The sequence below is a fragment of the Saccopteryx bilineata genome, chromosome 8, assembly GCF_036850765.1.
Source record: "Saccopteryx bilineata isolate mSacBil1 chromosome 8, mSacBil1_pri_phased_curated, whole genome shotgun sequence".
Taxonomy (NCBI): domain Eukaryota; kingdom Metazoa; phylum Chordata; class Mammalia; order Chiroptera; family Emballonuridae; genus Saccopteryx; species Saccopteryx bilineata.
Genome location: NC_089497.1, coordinates 29195833 through 29213090, shown reverse-complemented (window position 1 = coordinate 29213090; position 17258 = coordinate 29195833). Strand labels below are relative to the sequence as shown.

Below are 17258 nucleotides of genomic sequence, written 5' to 3'. Positions count from 1 at the left end.
CAATCCTCTCTTAATGTTTAAGCCACAGAGAGAGCCAGCTATGGCACCAAGAAGTTTTCCAATTGTTAGGAATGAGAGTTTTTTAAATACCGAAAATAACCAGAGGGCAGAGAGCCCTGAAATCCTGTTACATAAGCAGATGTTGGAGGACTGGTTCTGACGTTCTGACGTGCCTTTCTCCACAAGCCAATCTCATCTGATCCTCCCCAACCTCTGCTGGATTTACCTTAATGCTGCAGAAGTCTCCAGAGGGGCCTCTGGATGCTGCACTACCTGCAGCAGGAGAGCTTTCTTGTAAAATAAACACGCCAGGAGTGACGGGAGAGGGGGCTGGGTTTTGCCAGCGGGCGTTAGGTGACTGGGGCTGGGGGCGCAGGCGGCGGCCGCGCGCGAGGCAGGTCCGCCCACGCTCCTGCCCGCTCTGCGCTCGCCCCGCGCTCGGGCTTTGCTCCTCCGACGCCCAGCTCCCCCCCCCCCCTTCATTGCCTGGCTTAAGAACCCTTCAGTTTTCCTGAACCGTTATGTCTCTTTTCAAATTCACAGAAAACACCTTTAGTGATAACATCACCCACAACACGCCCCTCCCGCCGCCCCACCAAAAATGCCATACAAATTGGAAAAATAATTCAATTCCCATTTCCTTCCAGATCTTGCGTGTTTGGATGTCTCTGTCTCCTATTCATTTTCTCTACAACCTTTTTCCCCCATGTGGTCCACATCCCTTTCTCTATTTCTCTTCGTTCTTTCTTTTTCCTTCTCCTTCTTCCCTCCTCTCCCAACTCCACTCTTCTCTCCGCTCCTACCCCCACTCCCCCACCCGCGTCTCTCCTCCCTCTCTCGGGCCGCTTGCTCTGCCCTCTCCGCCCCTCCCCAGAGAAGCGTGTCCAGCTCCTCTCGGGGCTGCCCGCCCGCCACTCCTTCCCTGCCCACCTACTATGAGGAGCGACTCCTCCCACCTGCCAATAAAAGCCAAGTGCATGTTACCAGCACCGGATCAGAGCACTTTCCCGGTCCTCTCCTGTGGGAGCCCCCGAGCCTCTCTCCTGGATCTTACGTGCTCAAGGTAAGATAGCACTTCTGCAGGCATCTGACCTACTAGGGGTTGCTGCTGGGAATGTCTCCTCTGGTCCGCATGCTTACTATTTTGTGAGAGCTGATGCTATGGATGCCAGATCAGCTGCTCCTTTAAGTAGCAACTGGTTTGAAAACAAACTTCTGTTTGACCGGTAAAATAAAAGTTCATTTTGAGCAGAAGCAAAGCATAAATATTGCATAATCTTTTTTTTTCTCTTTTTAAATCACTTTTTCGCTGGTGCTGTCTATTGCTGAGGTTAAAATGTATCTATTTTGGGTGTTTTACTGACTTTTTTTTTCAAGTGTAAATATCTCACATAACAGTGGGGGCAAGGAAAACTTTGTCCCATTGTCAGAAATGTACTTTAGAAGAACACAATTAGTTTCCTAAAAATAGCACAGTCAAAAGGTCTGCTAACAATTTTCTGATGTTTTCCAAACCCCCAAGACAGCTTCTGTGAGTCCTTTAAAAATATCTTTCCAGGTTTGAATACTTGGAAAAAATGATGATGTGAACGAATGCCCTTTCCACAGGGACGGTAATCAGGTGGCTGGTAGATAGGAAAGAACAAATTCAAGTTTACAAGCCGTGGCAGAATGTGTGCTCACAAAGCTATCTTTCTAAGACATCCTCAAGTAAGAATTGGATTGGAAGTAAGAAAGTGTGTAAAAGGACTTCATGAATTTCTATACACACACCTAAACACAAAGTGTTTCAATATGTTTCACAGTAGAGAAAAATGCAGGCCAGATTATACAGCACTTCTGTGTATACCAGAGACTTGCAAAGAAAAATCAGCTGGAAGGCTTTGGAGGTTTGAACCCTGCTTGCCACCCTCTTTTCCCTCATCTGGTAATTTAGAATCAACCTGATTGGCAACCGGATTCTCACAGAGATATCCGATGGTTAAGCTACCCTCATTTTTTAAAGATTGATATCTTCTTATTTCTGAGGTCTGAGAATGAGCACCGTGCACCTGTGGAAGGGAAAACATACTCCACAGCTACTTCTGTAAAACCAGACACAACACTAGGTCCATGAAGTTAGCCATCAAACTCTGTGGGCCATGTGGGATGGAACTCTCTCATGTGGGAGAAAAACCCTCTTCCAAAGTTTCCTCTGGGGAATTGCACAAGACCACTTAAAGAAGGCGACTCAAAGCTGGCAGTCAGGAAACCAAACCACTATTTCAGTTCTTAAGGTTCTTAAAGAAAGAGGAAAAGTTTCACTGCTGGGTTTTTGTTTGTTTGTTTATATTGTTTAACTTGAAAAGGAAAAACTCATAAAAGTTGTAAAAAAAAAACCGCTCCACTATTAAAGAAAATAGAATCATTTAAAGTGTAACTGAGGGTCTTCCAAACTTATTCTCCTTCTGGTTTGCATATCAAAAGAAATAATAAAGATATTTTTAAATTATGTTTGGCATGGAGAGGATTCAATGCTATTATTCAAATGAAAGAGTTATATGTAAAGCTTTCTGTCATGTGAAATTTTGTTTCATTGGAAAAAATTATTGCAAGGAGTGTGGTTTTCCTTTAAGAAAATGATATAAAATTACTATTGGCCAAGATAATATATGTGACCTGGGCATATTAAAATAGCTTTTATCTTGAGCCACGGTGCAGACAGCTTGCTTCATAGCCGATGTAAGTGGGTGATCAACCGTGACAAGAGCACAGGTATGGGACAAGGCCAAACCAAGTGTGTGGTATGTCCAAGTTCATTCTTCTTTTTATGGTAGTGCCGGACTCACGCCCATCATCACAAGGGTGAAAATACACTGCTTCATTCAGCAGGGCCCCCAGAGGGAGGTTATCTTTTCTGGAAGGAAAAAAAAAAAGTGTTCCCAGTGTAAAAGAGCTCCCTGTTGTTCCTACATTTGGAGATGCGGAGTGTTCTCCCGGGGTTCTGGGGTTCGCTTCTGCTTTCCCTGGCAGCTGGTCCGCTCCACCAGCTAGGAACCATTTAACAGTAACTGCCATCAAGTTCAACACCCTGAATAACAGGGTGAGATCATCCTAGGTTGCTCATGATCTAACTTACCAGACACTTAAAGTGATTTTTTTTTCATGGGGTATGCATCAGGCAAGATGATAGTTCCCTCAAACTTTTAGAAAAATCAGTGACAAGATTTCATATAGTTACCCCAGTGTCTCTCCCTTTGGAAAGGATCTGGATACATAACATGATTCTCCTTTTTATTCCATTGTGTGGCTGCTCCTAGATTGGGTTCGTTGTCATAACTGTACATTATTCCAGCAGCCTTGGAAATACTCCTCTAATGTTTCTCAAAAAAGAAAAGGTGAGTGGTCACTGGATTCACTGGAGACAGAAGGAGGGTACCCTACTAACCTTAAGGATCTGCTACAGCTAGGGAAAGACACGTTTTAGACTTTCTGCTATTCCCAAAGGCACAGAACAATATTCTTTTCATCGTCAGAGAATATTTCCCACTGTATTTCCATCTGTGAGTCAAAATCAATGAGAGAATGGGAGTAAGTAGAAAACTGAAATGGAAGCTGGGAGGAATCGCTCCTAGGAAGTGCCCTATGAGAATAAAAAGATCAGAATGTCTGTAGAATATGAGGAGATGAGGAAGACTGAAAATTCATAAATGCTTTTCTTTTTCTTAAATCAGTGAGAATATTTTTATACTGTGCCCATCTCTAACAGGAGAGAACAGCTCAGTTCTAAAGACCGAAACGATGGCAGGTCTGCCCAACATTGTTTTAATGTTACAATTTTAAAAGTCATATAATGGGCCTGACCTGTGGTGGCACAGTGCATAGAGTGTCGACCTGGAATGCTGACGTGGTCTTTTCAAAATCCCTGGCAACAAGACACATATGAGAAGCAATCAGTGAACAACTAAAGTGAAGCAACTATGATCTCGCTCACTCCCTCTCTCTCTCCTTCCCTCTCTCTCTAAAATCAATAAATAAAATTTTTAAAAGCTATAGCATGGGTATAAAAACCTTTAGAACATATATTTAACTGATGGGTGATTTATGTCAATAAAATCAAACGTAACTCTCCCAAAGGAGAGTAGTACTGGGTAATTCTTTGAAAGTTAGAAATAGCAATTTCCTTTTTCTTATCCCTGATCATTCACTTTGGTATGGCACTTTGCAGAATGATTAAGACGCAGCCATATTTTTCAAACTTTGGTCCTCCAGTCACTCTGAGAAGTAGGTCCTTATCCATGCCTAAGCTTTTTGTTCCAACATATTCATATGCATAATTTAAAGGTACAGATCTTGAGACTAGAGTGCAATCTTCTCTTTGGAGAGGTACACTGAGTGTACCAACATTGAATGTTCCAACTATTGAGTGTAAAGAAAAACAAAAGGAGAAGAGAGAAGGAGTTGAAGGGGAACATGAATGCCCTTTGGAATTTAGAGACTCTTTCTCTGTAGCTTTGTGTGAAAAGGACCCCTTACTAACTCGAGAGCATCCAGAAATTTTTTTTAAAGGACCAGCTCAGAAATTGTTATAAAATGGTGAGGATAAGAAGGAAAAGGTCATCCAATTACCTGAAAGTCATTAACAGCAGTTTACACACCACAGTATGAAATTAAAGCTTTTACTAAACTTCCTTTCTCTGGAGAGACCAGTAGTAAAGAGTGGGAGAATTAAGCACATTTCAGCACCAACAGAGCCAGTACACTAATCTGATGTTCCACTGTCGCTTTGGTAACTATATTTGCTGCATGAAGAAGGAGGTTCTTTACAGTCTTTCTTCAAGCAAACAGGTTTGCTGGGAGAGGGTTAAGGGAGTCACACAAGGTGGGAATGTCTATAATCTGGGGGCCCTGTGTATGCAAATCCAGAAATTGAAATTGCATGGGATCAAACTGAAGTGACTAAAACAAAAGTGTTCCCCAAAACTGATCATAGACTAATCAGTTAAATAATTGTGAACTCTAACTATCCCTTTTTTCTTTCACTGATAGGAATCTCTTCTCAATTCTTATAGAACAAATTTCTGGAGTACCACTCATACTTGTGGCTTTTCCAATTACTAGAAGTCTCATACTTTTTGTAAACAGGATGTAAATTTTTACTCCAACATATAAAAAGGCTTTACAGTTACTAAATCTTAATTCATATACCCAGAAGAAAAATAATTTAAAATGCCTCTTGCCTCAAACAGACTCTTTGAAATAAAGTTTCTAAGCAATTTTATTTACCTAGTCCCTATTCTAACTTCTCGGGGATTAAAAAACTTATTTAGAAAATTGAAGACTATAAATGTTGGAAGAATCCTTGGAGCTCATTTTAACTGAAGTTAATTTTACAGATGAGAAAAGGTCAGAGAAGTTAATGTCTTACCCAACCAAGTAGCAGGACCATGGCTGGAGCTCATGTAGTGCTCTTGTCTTGAATGACGGATCTTCCCCACACAGTGTGTGTCAAAGATGTCTCTGACTATCCTGAGAATTCTATTGGAACTTTACAGGCTTCTTAGAAGCCATAACCTGGTAGAGGTGTTTGGGCTGCAGCTGTACCTCTGCTATAGAATGTCTAGAAACATTGATCAAATCCTTATGAAGAGTGAAATCACTAATTGTTATCTTCGCAGGGACTTTCTGTTGTTCTCCATTCCAGAACCTGATATTTAGTAGTTTCTTGGTAGATCTGTGTTGAGTGGGTGAAGGAATGGAAAATATACATATATGTAATATCTATTTTTCTTAACTTGGTCCAGAAAAAAAATCCTTATAAAGAGTCTATAGGGACTTGACTGACATTTAAATCTCAAGTATATCAAATTTAAGATTCCTCTATGCTTTAGGAAAATAGAAGCGTTCTTTAGCTTTATTAATGGATTAATGGCTAGGCCATTTTCCTGCCTGCAAAGTATTTTCATTAGTCCTCCCACATTTACCTGAATACTAGAAATTATGTTATTTGTTACAGAAGGCTTAAATCTAGTTCCAATATTTATGTAACAGAATGAATGTATTATTTTGTGATGAAAGTATAATCTCCTTCTCCCACCCAATAAATATCTGTATCATCCCAAATCTTAATAAGAAAAAGGGAAAAATATGTATAATGGACAGTCAGGGGGTGCTGTAACAAAGAGGAGGGGCCATGATGGCACTAAGAGTGTAAAGACAGGATGGTGCAGATGAGAAGATTTATTCCCCGGAAACAGAAGAGCAGAAAACTCCAGAGAGTTTTGAGAGGCTGGAGCAGAGAGGTTTAATATGACTGTCTGTCTGAACCAAGACCCTATCAAATGTTTGATTGTTGAGATCCTCCTATTTGGGTCAGGCTTCTTTTGGTACAAGACCATTTGAGGACTGGCTCATACGGCTGAAAGTTTTATAAGGATTATATTTATCAAAACTCTTCTTAACCCTCAACTGGACTTCAGTTAGGAAAAGAAACCTCGTTTGACCTCATTTCGATTTGACTCTAACCCAGCATGCTAACTCTATGTCATCAAAATGTTCTCTGCTAAGATCACAATACAATTTTTGGTAGTATATAAGGTTTCTCCAACCCAGAAAATGATGAAGGTGGAAAGAGTATTTGTGTAGCATCTCTAGAAACAATTTATCCTAAATAAGTGGACAGATGTTATCCCCAAACGCATCTTCACTTTCCCTTAAAGCATGCTTGACAATTGTTTCCATATCTTTGAAATAATAATTGGGTTTCTGAAACTGATTTATTGTATGTTAAAACTTGCATAGTCTATGACTAAGCATTATGTTTAAACATCCTTTTAAATAAGTTTTTCTTGAAGACTGCCTCTCTTAAGCTCTGTTTATATCACAAGATATTTAGGCATTGGCATCATTTGATGTGCTGAGATTAAAGAGAATTAATCACTTTGTGTGCTACTTTTCCAACTCTAACTGAACAGGCCTGGGTGTGGGTGTCAGCTGTTGGCTTCTCCAGGAAATAAAATGGGTCCAGACTCTTGGGGAGCTTCTCCCCTCTGTTAGCTAGACAAAACAGCTGTTTTTCTGAAAGTCTGAGCTAGTGGCCTCCATAATTAAGCTTCATGTATTAGGGCAACTATGCCTCGTATATGCAGAAATTTTGCTACCCAGAAGCAGAGTGGCTGAGCCCTAATTGCCTTCAGTGCAACAGGAGGACAACAAATCTAAAGAGCTTGTTGAAGAGCGTTGTCCTGGAGTAGCTGGAAGGCATTTGGGTTACTATCATCCCATTCAGTATGTTGCTCTAACTATCACCATGTGCACTCTAAACATAAACCTACACTTGCCTCATAAATTCAAAGTGATGACTCTATTATTAGATTTCTTTAAAGAGCTTTACATAGCAACTGTCCATTCTTAATTATCAGGTCTCATGGTGTTCATCAGTGCTATAAATTCAGACAATCAACCTCAGGTTAAAAGGCAGACATAAGATAAGGCCAAGAAGTACATGAAGGGGGGAGATGCTAGGTGGAGCTAAAGATTTATTGCTTAGATGTCCAAGATTGTTGAGGTTGGAAGAATGAGGGGAGAAAAGGAATCTGCAGCAAAAAAATATGCTATTTGATCCATAATTCCTAATTAAACAACATGTCTAGGACCTCTTCCAGCTCCCAATATATTCCAACTTCCTGCTGTTCCAATGAGTGAGGAGAAGGAAGGAAGTTTTTGATCAGTAGTGGAATCAAGGAACTGAACGTCTCAGTAAAAAACTGACTTATTCCCAGAGGGGCCCTTTAGATTTGAATTTTTCTAATAAAGGCAGAGTAATTTGTCATTTTGCCACCAGTGGCTAAAATGCATCATAGGACTATATCACGTTGTTGGTTTCCTATAAAAAAACAACAACAACAAACTAACAAAAAATAATTCCAATTTAAGCCTCTCAGAATAAATCACCTACATTTTAGTAATGCCAGAAAGTTCCAGTCTTCTAGAAGTTTATTAGAAAGAAAATCAAAGGAATCTTAAAAAATGTTATTTCCAAGGCTCCCACCAGCCTACAGTAAATGCTCAAAACTAAATGCTCAATTCAGCAGCAGGGCCTGGAAGCTAAGGGGTCAACCAGAGAAAAACACAGAGATTTCAGGGCTCTCATGAGTTTAAAAAAGTTCTGGGGCGCTGTTATGACTAGAGCCTTCTGTCAACAGGAGTAGGGGAAGGGAGCTGGAAGAAAGGAGGAAGCAGAAATGGGCCAAGAAGGTTTTTCCAACCAAGATGGCCCAGAACCTGCACTGCTAGTTCTGGGTCTCTCCAGGGAGTAGCCAGAGCCCTGCCTAGACCAAAGTGAATACCTTTCCATTGACCATGTCCATTGCATAGCTGTGTGGGAATGGCTTGTTAAGACTGGAGATACTTGCCTAATTCAAAATCCTTTGGGGGAATAGAAATCAATTAAGACCATTAAGAAAAAAAAATCCCTCACACATCACAGAAAGGCTGCTTGCTTTATAAAAATTGTGACATTCACAGGAAAACAAAGCAATCTTCTTTCTCTCTACGGCTATTTCTGATGTCAGGAGAGATGACGCTATGAAGTTGGTATGCATGTGGCCTGAAAATCCTTGTTCCAGAAAATCTGCAGTGTTTTAATTTCAAAAACACCTTGACTATTTTGGGGGGCTTTGGGCAAATCATTGATCATCTCTGTGCCTTAATTTATTTATCTTACATAGCAGAATAATTCTTAAATAACCACTCTCTTTACCATTTAGAGACACTTGAGGTCTTGCCAAGTACTTTACAGAATGATGCTACTTATACATATGTTATTACTGTTACTTAGTATAGCAAGTGGAGTATACTCGTAACACCTACGAATGGCTCAAGGGAATAAAATTTCAAATAAGCACATGACCTTCCAAGACATAGCAAAAACATTTTTGTGTTTTAGAATACAGAGGACAATTCCATTTCTCTCAAAGGGTCAGACAAGGTCAAAAGTAACTAGAAAAGGGGAAAGAAAGAAAAATTATGACTTGAGAGTCTCGAAAGGCCTATATGTTCACCAGTCCATTTCCAACACCAGTCAAGATAAATTCCTCACACACACAAAAATGTTTTGCAATTTAAAAAATTTTATTTTAACTGGAGAAAGATTAAAATTTTAATAATGATTGTTATATTGTGCAAAATCTCTAGGTGCCGGTGTTCAACATTTTCCAAAGTGTGTTTCAAAACAGGAACACTTAGGACATTGATATATGCTGGAAAAGGATGTGTGATTAAATAAACTTTAGAAATGCTCAATGAAGCAATATGATCAATTTTATTCACTGCAAGACTTCACAAAGGCCATAATATACTATGTATATTTTCATTCTTCAAAAAAGTTACAATTAATAGTGGGCCCTTCATTTATTCAATGACACATCTTTTCAGCCTGAGAGTATCTTTTTGGTGACTGGTAGTCTATGGAACAGTTTGGGATGAGTTTAGGAATCACTATCCTGCTTTTTTCCTTCAAGATCTACTAAAACATGGTACTTTCAGTGTTGCTAAGTCTTATGTAATCCACATGGACTGTCAGTGTAGATCGTGTGTGTGTAAAACAATAAAATAAGAAACCCAGTCTGATTTCCAAATCCAGATAAAAAGGAAAGAAGCAGATGAATATATCTTGGGCCAGAAACTCAGTTTTTTGTAGTAGTAATAATAATAATAGCAGAAATGCCAGAATAATGTAAGTATTTTACAATTCTGGATGGATGGATGGATGGATGGATGGATGGATGGATGGCAGATAGAAAGAAAAGAGGCAGGGACAGAAGGAGGGGTTGAGGGAGAGAAGGGGAGAGGAATGGAGACAGGGCGGGAGGGAGATCAGAAAGTCAAACAAATTAAAATGATCCCTTATTTCCCTCTTTTTTTCCACTGTCTGGATATTGTGTTATAAACAGAGAAATGGCCAACACTGAGCAGTAAGTCCTGTAAACAAGGAACCTAGATAATTCCATGACTTAGCTCAACATTCTTTGATCTGATAATCCTGTTTCACCTTATAACCACCATTAATAGAGATCATTAGCCAAACATCTTCTTTAAGCATTTACTTCCTCACCCTCGATAGGCAGCTACTTTCTATAATAGAAAAACAAAGTGATATTTTAGTATATCTTGCTACATTTAGGGATTATTTAGTTAATCTAGAACACTCAGACCTCCCACCCCTATCAAGTTTCTTATTTCTGTTGGGGCCCTGCTCTTGGAATTCTCTTTCCCCCTCACAAAGATAAGACTTGGAGGCTAATATCCCAAAAGCAGCAGAGTAAAACACCCTCTCCTTTAAGAAAATAAGTAGCTCATAGTCATCCAAAAAAAACTCGAAGTCATCATTACTAGTTATAATAATAGATATTATTTATTGAGTGTCTAACAAGACCAGACTTTGTGCTGGTCTCATTATCTCTATTCCTTATATTAACAAAACAGGAGATGGTATTATCATTCCTATTGTAAAGGTGAGGAAAACCGAACCTGTACTTAGTCAAGCCACTTGCCCAGGGTCACACAGCTAGGAAGAGACAGAGCCAGTATTCCCATTAAAGTCACACTCCAAACTCTGTAGTCTCCTGGCTCCTCCATGCTGCCTGTCATGATGTCTTGTCCTATCATAAATGGGAGAAAAAACATCAACTCTCTGTGACAATACCTCTGACTCATAAAATGAGAGAATTCCAGTGGCTCTGTTCCTAGACACTGCCGACTGGCTCTGTTTCTTGTTTAATGCTGTGTTTTTAATTTCTTTTTCTTTCTTGTATTTTTTTCCTAAAAGCATGCTGTCATTTCAGAGCCAAAAAAGTAAGGCTATGCAACTAGGAAAAAAAAAAAAAAAGACTATCATTTCTCCCTAGGGTAATTTGTAAGGGCTAAGGTTTCTCTATAAATTCCCCCCTAGTTGTTTGGCATCAATCTGATCAAGAGAGTGACAACCTAGCCTGCCTCTCCTAGGGCAGTAGAAATCCCCATGATTATATGAGAAACCAGCTAGAACAAAGGTACTGTGGCACATTAAAAACACTTGAATCTGGCTCATCAGAGCATTCTTTTTGGTCTTACGCTTACTACAATCCATTGCCAGATGGTGAGTGTCAAGACAACTTAAATGATTCCCCTAGGCCATGTGAGTCACCTAGACAAATGTTTACATTGTCTACACCTACTGCTTAACCTGCCGTGAGGGTTCACATAGAAATAAGTATACCTTGAGTCCTTCTTTCATGCTATGCCAAAGACAAAAGAGGGAACAAAGTCTAGCTCTTTCTATAGGGTCACATTCTGCTCAACATTTTTACTTTTGTGCTTGATCTTCCTTCTCTGCAGGTAACATTTCCTACTTAATCTACTAAATTAATGTGTAATCCTCAGAAATTTAGAACGAGTGTCCTCACTCGAGAAGACCTGACGACAACTGCATTGTATACCTTCTCCCCACTCTCCTAGCCCAGCCTCTGTCACAGCGACAGTCGCCCTGTAATGGCCTTGGCTTGTTTTATGTACAAGGCTGTGAGCTCCTTGCACAAGGATTTAGGTTTTATCTCTGGATCCTCAGACTTAGCAAATAACGGGAGCTTAATAAATATGAAAATGAGGAAAGAACTAAGAGGGATGGGAGACTAAAATGCAGTGATGGTGAAGAGGAAGGCTATAAATATGCTTTTCTCTATCTTCTTATGTTGTTCCAAGACACAGCTTGACCTAAGTTCGTTCATGTGAATGCACACACACACGTACAGTGTTAGTAGGATCAACTCTGAAGCTAACGATGGGGTACAGCATTGCTCCCATTGGTAAACTAATATTAAATATTGGCCTTCTATATACCAAATGACAGAAAGAAAAATTATTTGCTGGGTGGTGCCACAGTCCCAGTACTATGAGTACTCTGCTCAAAAATACCTGGTGGAATCCTGAACTGTAGAACTAACAGCTTAGCTCGATAGTCATGTTCCTCACCCTGCACCCCAATCCACCTTTTCATCTTTATCCCTTTCTAGTCTGTAACAGGAATTTGCCCTAAGCCACACAGGCTATTATCCCCCCCCCCAAACACTGCTTTTTCTTTTCTCCACTGAATAGCCTCCCTTGTCCTTCCCACCTGTCAAAATAGCCATAAATTCAAGGTCCTATTAAAGTCTTCTAAAATATTGCATCCTGCATTGATCTTCTCCTTTTCCTATTCTCAATTGACAAGCAGTTACTGTGAATTTCAGTTATGCATTGCCTGTACACTATATTGAAGAAATCAGGACTATGTCCTAGAACTTTCTGCAGTGGTGGAAATGTTCCAAATCTGAGCTGTCTGGTATGACAGCCACCAGCCACATATGGCTCCTGAGCACTTGAAATGTGGCTAATAGGACTGACATACTGAATATTTAAATTTTATTTTACTATTATCTCTTCACTTTTGAAACTAAGTAGCCACAGGATTGGACAGCAAAAATATTTAAATTTTTGTGTGCTGTGCCTTGTATCCCTTGATGAAAATATATACTATTGGAAAAAGTTGAATAACATGCTTTTTTTTGTATCCACAGTAAATGCCAAGACCACAGTAGTGTTCAATGCATTGCTTGACTACTGGATCTGCCTCTAATTGTTATATTATCTTTAAAAAGTCTCTCCTTCATAAATAATAAAATAAAACTGCACAGGTGGTATCAACTTTTTATTTCAATGAAACTCACTCAGAATGGCACGATATCACTACTTAGATCCTTTATCACTATACAAACAAAATGAAATGAAAAATGATTTGAACTGAGCCTCTGAAAGTTCCATTATTATCACCTCTTCTTTTTCCTTTTGGAGGATAAACATGTTTTAAATACGTGCTGAGATATAGAATTACTTCAGTTTTCAATATGACCTTCTCTACCAAGAAAGATTGAACCCAGGTATCTGAAATAAGTTCTCTCTTGCTGAAACCCCATCACTTTCTAAAGGAAGTTAGCTCTTTATCAGAGATTTTCCTAGAGCATTTTTGCTCCTCTTTCTGGTGAACAACCTGAGGCATTTTGAAGAAGGCTAAATCCCCTACCAGCAGGTCAGGGGAGGTAACATGACTTTGGAATGAATTTGACCATCACGATGTGCCCCTGGCGCTTGCTGGCTTACCAACGGTCCTTCAAGAATCATCATGCCAGCAGTCTAACCATGCATTAAAATCCTGTGCCTGGCAAAGCCAAAGCAAAGTGATCAAACTGTCTGGCTGCAGATTGGATTCTGACTTATTAATAAGCCTTCAGAAAATAAACCAGAGTAAGTCTCTAACAGCAACAGTTTACAGGAGATGTTTAATGATTTCAGAGTTGACCACACCACATGCCTTCCCCCTGACTCAGTGAAGAGCGAAGGATAGAGACTCTCAAGAAGCCAGGGCAATCAGCTGTATCTTTTCCATTCACAGCTAAGTTTATTTGGAGTGACTGGAAAAACCTTCAATGAAAACTTTTTAAAAATAATAAAAGAATTTACTCTGTTATCATGAGCCAGACAACATCAAGAAATAATTATGGGTCTGAATTTTACCCTGCCTTGTAAAATATTTACAAATTGCAGCACAAACCAAGGTCTAGAGTAAATGGTAAAGATAGCAATAACATGTCACTTGTAAATTTTTTATATTTAGCCATAAAAGAATCACCATGTGTTTAAATCACATTTGAATACATATGAATAAAATTCTCATCTGTAGACATGAGCCAGTGACTAAAGAAAGAATTTGTGACTTATTTTGTTTTTATGAACCTTATTTTTATGAAATAAAATTTTCTATCACCACATCAGCAAAAGAGTATTTGTAAGTATCTTAATTTGGAAACTTTTAAACATGAAGACAGAGATGATGACAATAAGTAACTTTGTAGAGAAATTTACAGTTTCTGGCATATTTCATATACATTCCTTCATTTGAATTAGATAAAGAGGAGTTTATATACATTTTATACCTGAGGCAATAGAGGCTTATAAAGATTAAGTAAATTTCACAGCATCATTTAGTGAGTGTTGGAGATAGAATATGAGCCTGGATCACCCCATTCCTGAAGTCCTCTTCTTTCTATGAATTCAAGCTGAGCCTAAATAGTATCACTTCCATGAAGGTCCAGAACATCCTAGCAGCATAAATGAGAAACTACAGCAAAGGAAAATAGAATAAGCCATAAGGGTTACTTAGCAAACCAGATTCAAAGGTTACTTAGCAAACGTGATTAAAAATGTTCTTTTCAAGAGAATAGAACCCAAATTCTCACCAATAATAGCAGGTTTACTCTGTGCCAAGCAGGATGCCAAAAGCTCTTTTGTCAATTACTGCATTTTATCCTGATCACTTCCTAAGAAACACAAAACTGTATGAGAGGTTAAGTAACTTTCTAAAAGTCAGAAGCTATAAGCCAGGGGTCGGGAACTTTTTTGGCTGAGAGAGCCATGAATGCCACATATTTTAAAATGTAATTCCATGAGAGCCATACAACAATCTGTGTACGTTACACATTATCCAATAAAAATTTGGTGTTGTCCCGGAGGACAGCTGTGATTGGCTCCAGCCACCCGCAACCTTGAACATGAGCGGTAGGAAATGAATGGATTGTAATACATGAAAATGTTTTATATTCTTAACGTTATTATTTTTTTTTATTCAAGATTTGTCTGCTAGCCAGATGCAGTCATCAAAAGAGCCACATCTGGCTCGCGAGCCATAGGTTCCCGACCCTTGATATAAGCAATGGCATCAGAACATAAAAATCAATTGATCAAATTCCTGTGCTCTCCTCTTTAACTGCTTCATCATTGACCTTTTATCCCAAAAAGTCATTCACAACATCCTACTAATAATCTGTAGACAAACCGATTTGCAGTGGTGGAAGGACCAGCAACAAAAGAAACGCCACTGCTAAGCAGCAAGAGTCGTTTTGTAGATTGTCTTCTGTATAGTGTATGATTTTAAAGAACCCCAAATCCATTTTAAACCAGCCTGCATTTGTAAAGGATATTTTTAAATCTCCCTTTTAGCTAATGCCAAAATACATTTATAGGGAAAATAACAAAAAAACATCTGAGAAGCCAGGGTAGTGTCATGAGTAAAGGCGTTGAATTTAACATAAATCATGGAACCTGCTCCTGCCTCTGCCACCTGGCAGTGCAGCTACACCAGTCAAGGCAGTGGTCTCACTGAATCTTGGTTTCCTCAGCTCTAAAATAATTCTACCACTCAGGAGTGTCATGAATGTCCATTAAGATAATATGGAGAAAATACCTGGAATGCTGAAGGTGCTCAGTAAAAGTTATTTGATAATAGTAACCACTGATCTTTGAACATATGTTTAAGTGCCATTTTAGCGGGCATATGGGTGAGTAGAAGCTTCAAGTGAGGCTTTCTACATACCTCAAATAAGGGCACTAAGGATCTCTTTGCCTTGTGGTTTATTTTATGAGCTCAACTCCTGCTCCAGGGTGCTGCTTGCTATTAGCTTGTCATGGTAGCAATGTGGGCTATTTATGCATTAATTTAGATTTCTGGTCTTTTAAAGTTTGGGTCTTTGTTTATTTGTTTGAGAGGGAAAGAAGGTTTATTTTCTTGGTTTTGGTTTCATTGTTGTTATTTGTTTGCTTGAACTAAATGGCACCACTTCAATCTCCCTGGCGGTTCCTAAAAGGAAGAAGTGTTCACGTTTTGCACACCCCTTCCCAGTCCCAGGCCACCTCCCTCCCTTCACCATGGCAGCACACATCATGGAAAGCAGCTCTGTCATCATCAGGAAAAAGATGGCTGTCTTGGGTGTTCCAACTAAGCTCTTAGTTCCTCCATGAGCTTTTGGACTTTTATGCTGCTGCGCCCTAGATCACTCCCACTGAGACTGCTGGCATCCTAGATGCATCCTGGCCCTTGCATTTTGATGCAGTAATAGACCTTAAGCCATGTACATACACCCACAACATTGTGTCGGCACACCAGAGGCCTACTTTGCATACATTTTATTTTCCAGTTCAGAAATCCCTAACATTTTTTTATCCTATACCTTACTTATCAAGAAATATTTCAACTCAGGCTTCCTCAAAAAGAAAGATGGTTCTAAGAAGCCCAATGTTAGAATAAAAAAAAATTGCAAGCTACAATAAAGGCATTTTAGTTCACACCGACAAAGGAAGAAAGTGCATAAGCAGTTTAAGAGATTTTCTTCCTCAAGTTCAATTACTCTAGTTTTTGTTTTTGTTTTTGTTTTTGTTTAGGACTCTGATCTTAGCTTCACTTGTTCATTCATTCATTCAACAAATACGTAGCTATTTGGCTATACCATGCTAGATACCATCAAGGACTGTTTCACCTGCTCTCATGATTTGATACCAGGAAAGAAACCACTCGGTGCATAAATACACAGGGAATGTGAGAACTCCTTTTCTTCTTTTTATTCAAAGGGGAGACCATTTTTAGTGCACTTCTCATGCTAATAAAGATATGGTGAGCCTTCCCTGGGGTCAGTGTCCTCTCACAACATGTCCATCTCCCCCAGCAGAAGACTCTCTCACTCACTGACAGTCAAGGATAATGAATTCAAGCTCTGTTCCACTCCCAGGGTGCCAAAAAATTAGGCATATTTTCAGACATTCAACACATACATATAAAAATATACAAAACAGTAAACTATCTTTTATCTGATATTCTTCAACTAAAATTGTTATGAAATCTTCCTAATTTTGTTGTCAACAAGGTACAATGACTGCCGATGGTGCCAAGGAGAGCCCTGAGCCTCTGAGAGATCCTGAGGTTCCGTCTGGAGCAGTCAAGGCTCTTTTATACTTTCAATAATTGCTCGTTGGGTGAATGCTATCATACTCATTGGGGGGGGAAAAATTAAATTATTCCAAATGGTGTGTTAGAATTGAAACATATTTAAGATAACTTTTCATTTATCTGCAATTCCAATTTCTGAAAACTTCTACCCTGTCAAACACAAATGAGGACAGAAGTAAGTCGGAGGGATTCAGGGAATAAGAGAGTGGTTCTTAAGGTTCAGATTCACAAGCAATCACATGAAGTCCTCACCTCAAGCCTGTTTACGCCTGCTTTACCAATAATTTGAACACACATGGTTCTCTGAGTCCCCTGCTTGACCAATAATTTGAACACACATGGTTCTCTGAGTCCCGAGAACATTATAGGTTTGAGTCCCTAGTTAGAGAAGGAAAAGGAGCTGTAACCAGTAGCTGCACTGAGAGCAGGG

The 17258-nt window shown here is 39.3% G+C and overlaps 1 protein-coding gene across 2 annotated transcripts in view; it reads left to right on the top strand.

Annotated features, from left to right (window-relative positions):
• Positions 1–925: 925 nt before the first annotated feature.
• Positions 926–17258, top strand: part of COL8A1 (collagen type VIII alpha 1 chain) — a 169741-nt gene continuing 153408 nt past the window's right edge. For both annotated transcript variants that reach the window (XM_066241308.1, XM_066241307.1), the window contains exon 1: positions 926–1063. The gene's annotated coding sequence lies outside the window, so the exon portion shown is untranslated. The remainder of the gene's footprint in view (positions 1064–17258) is intronic.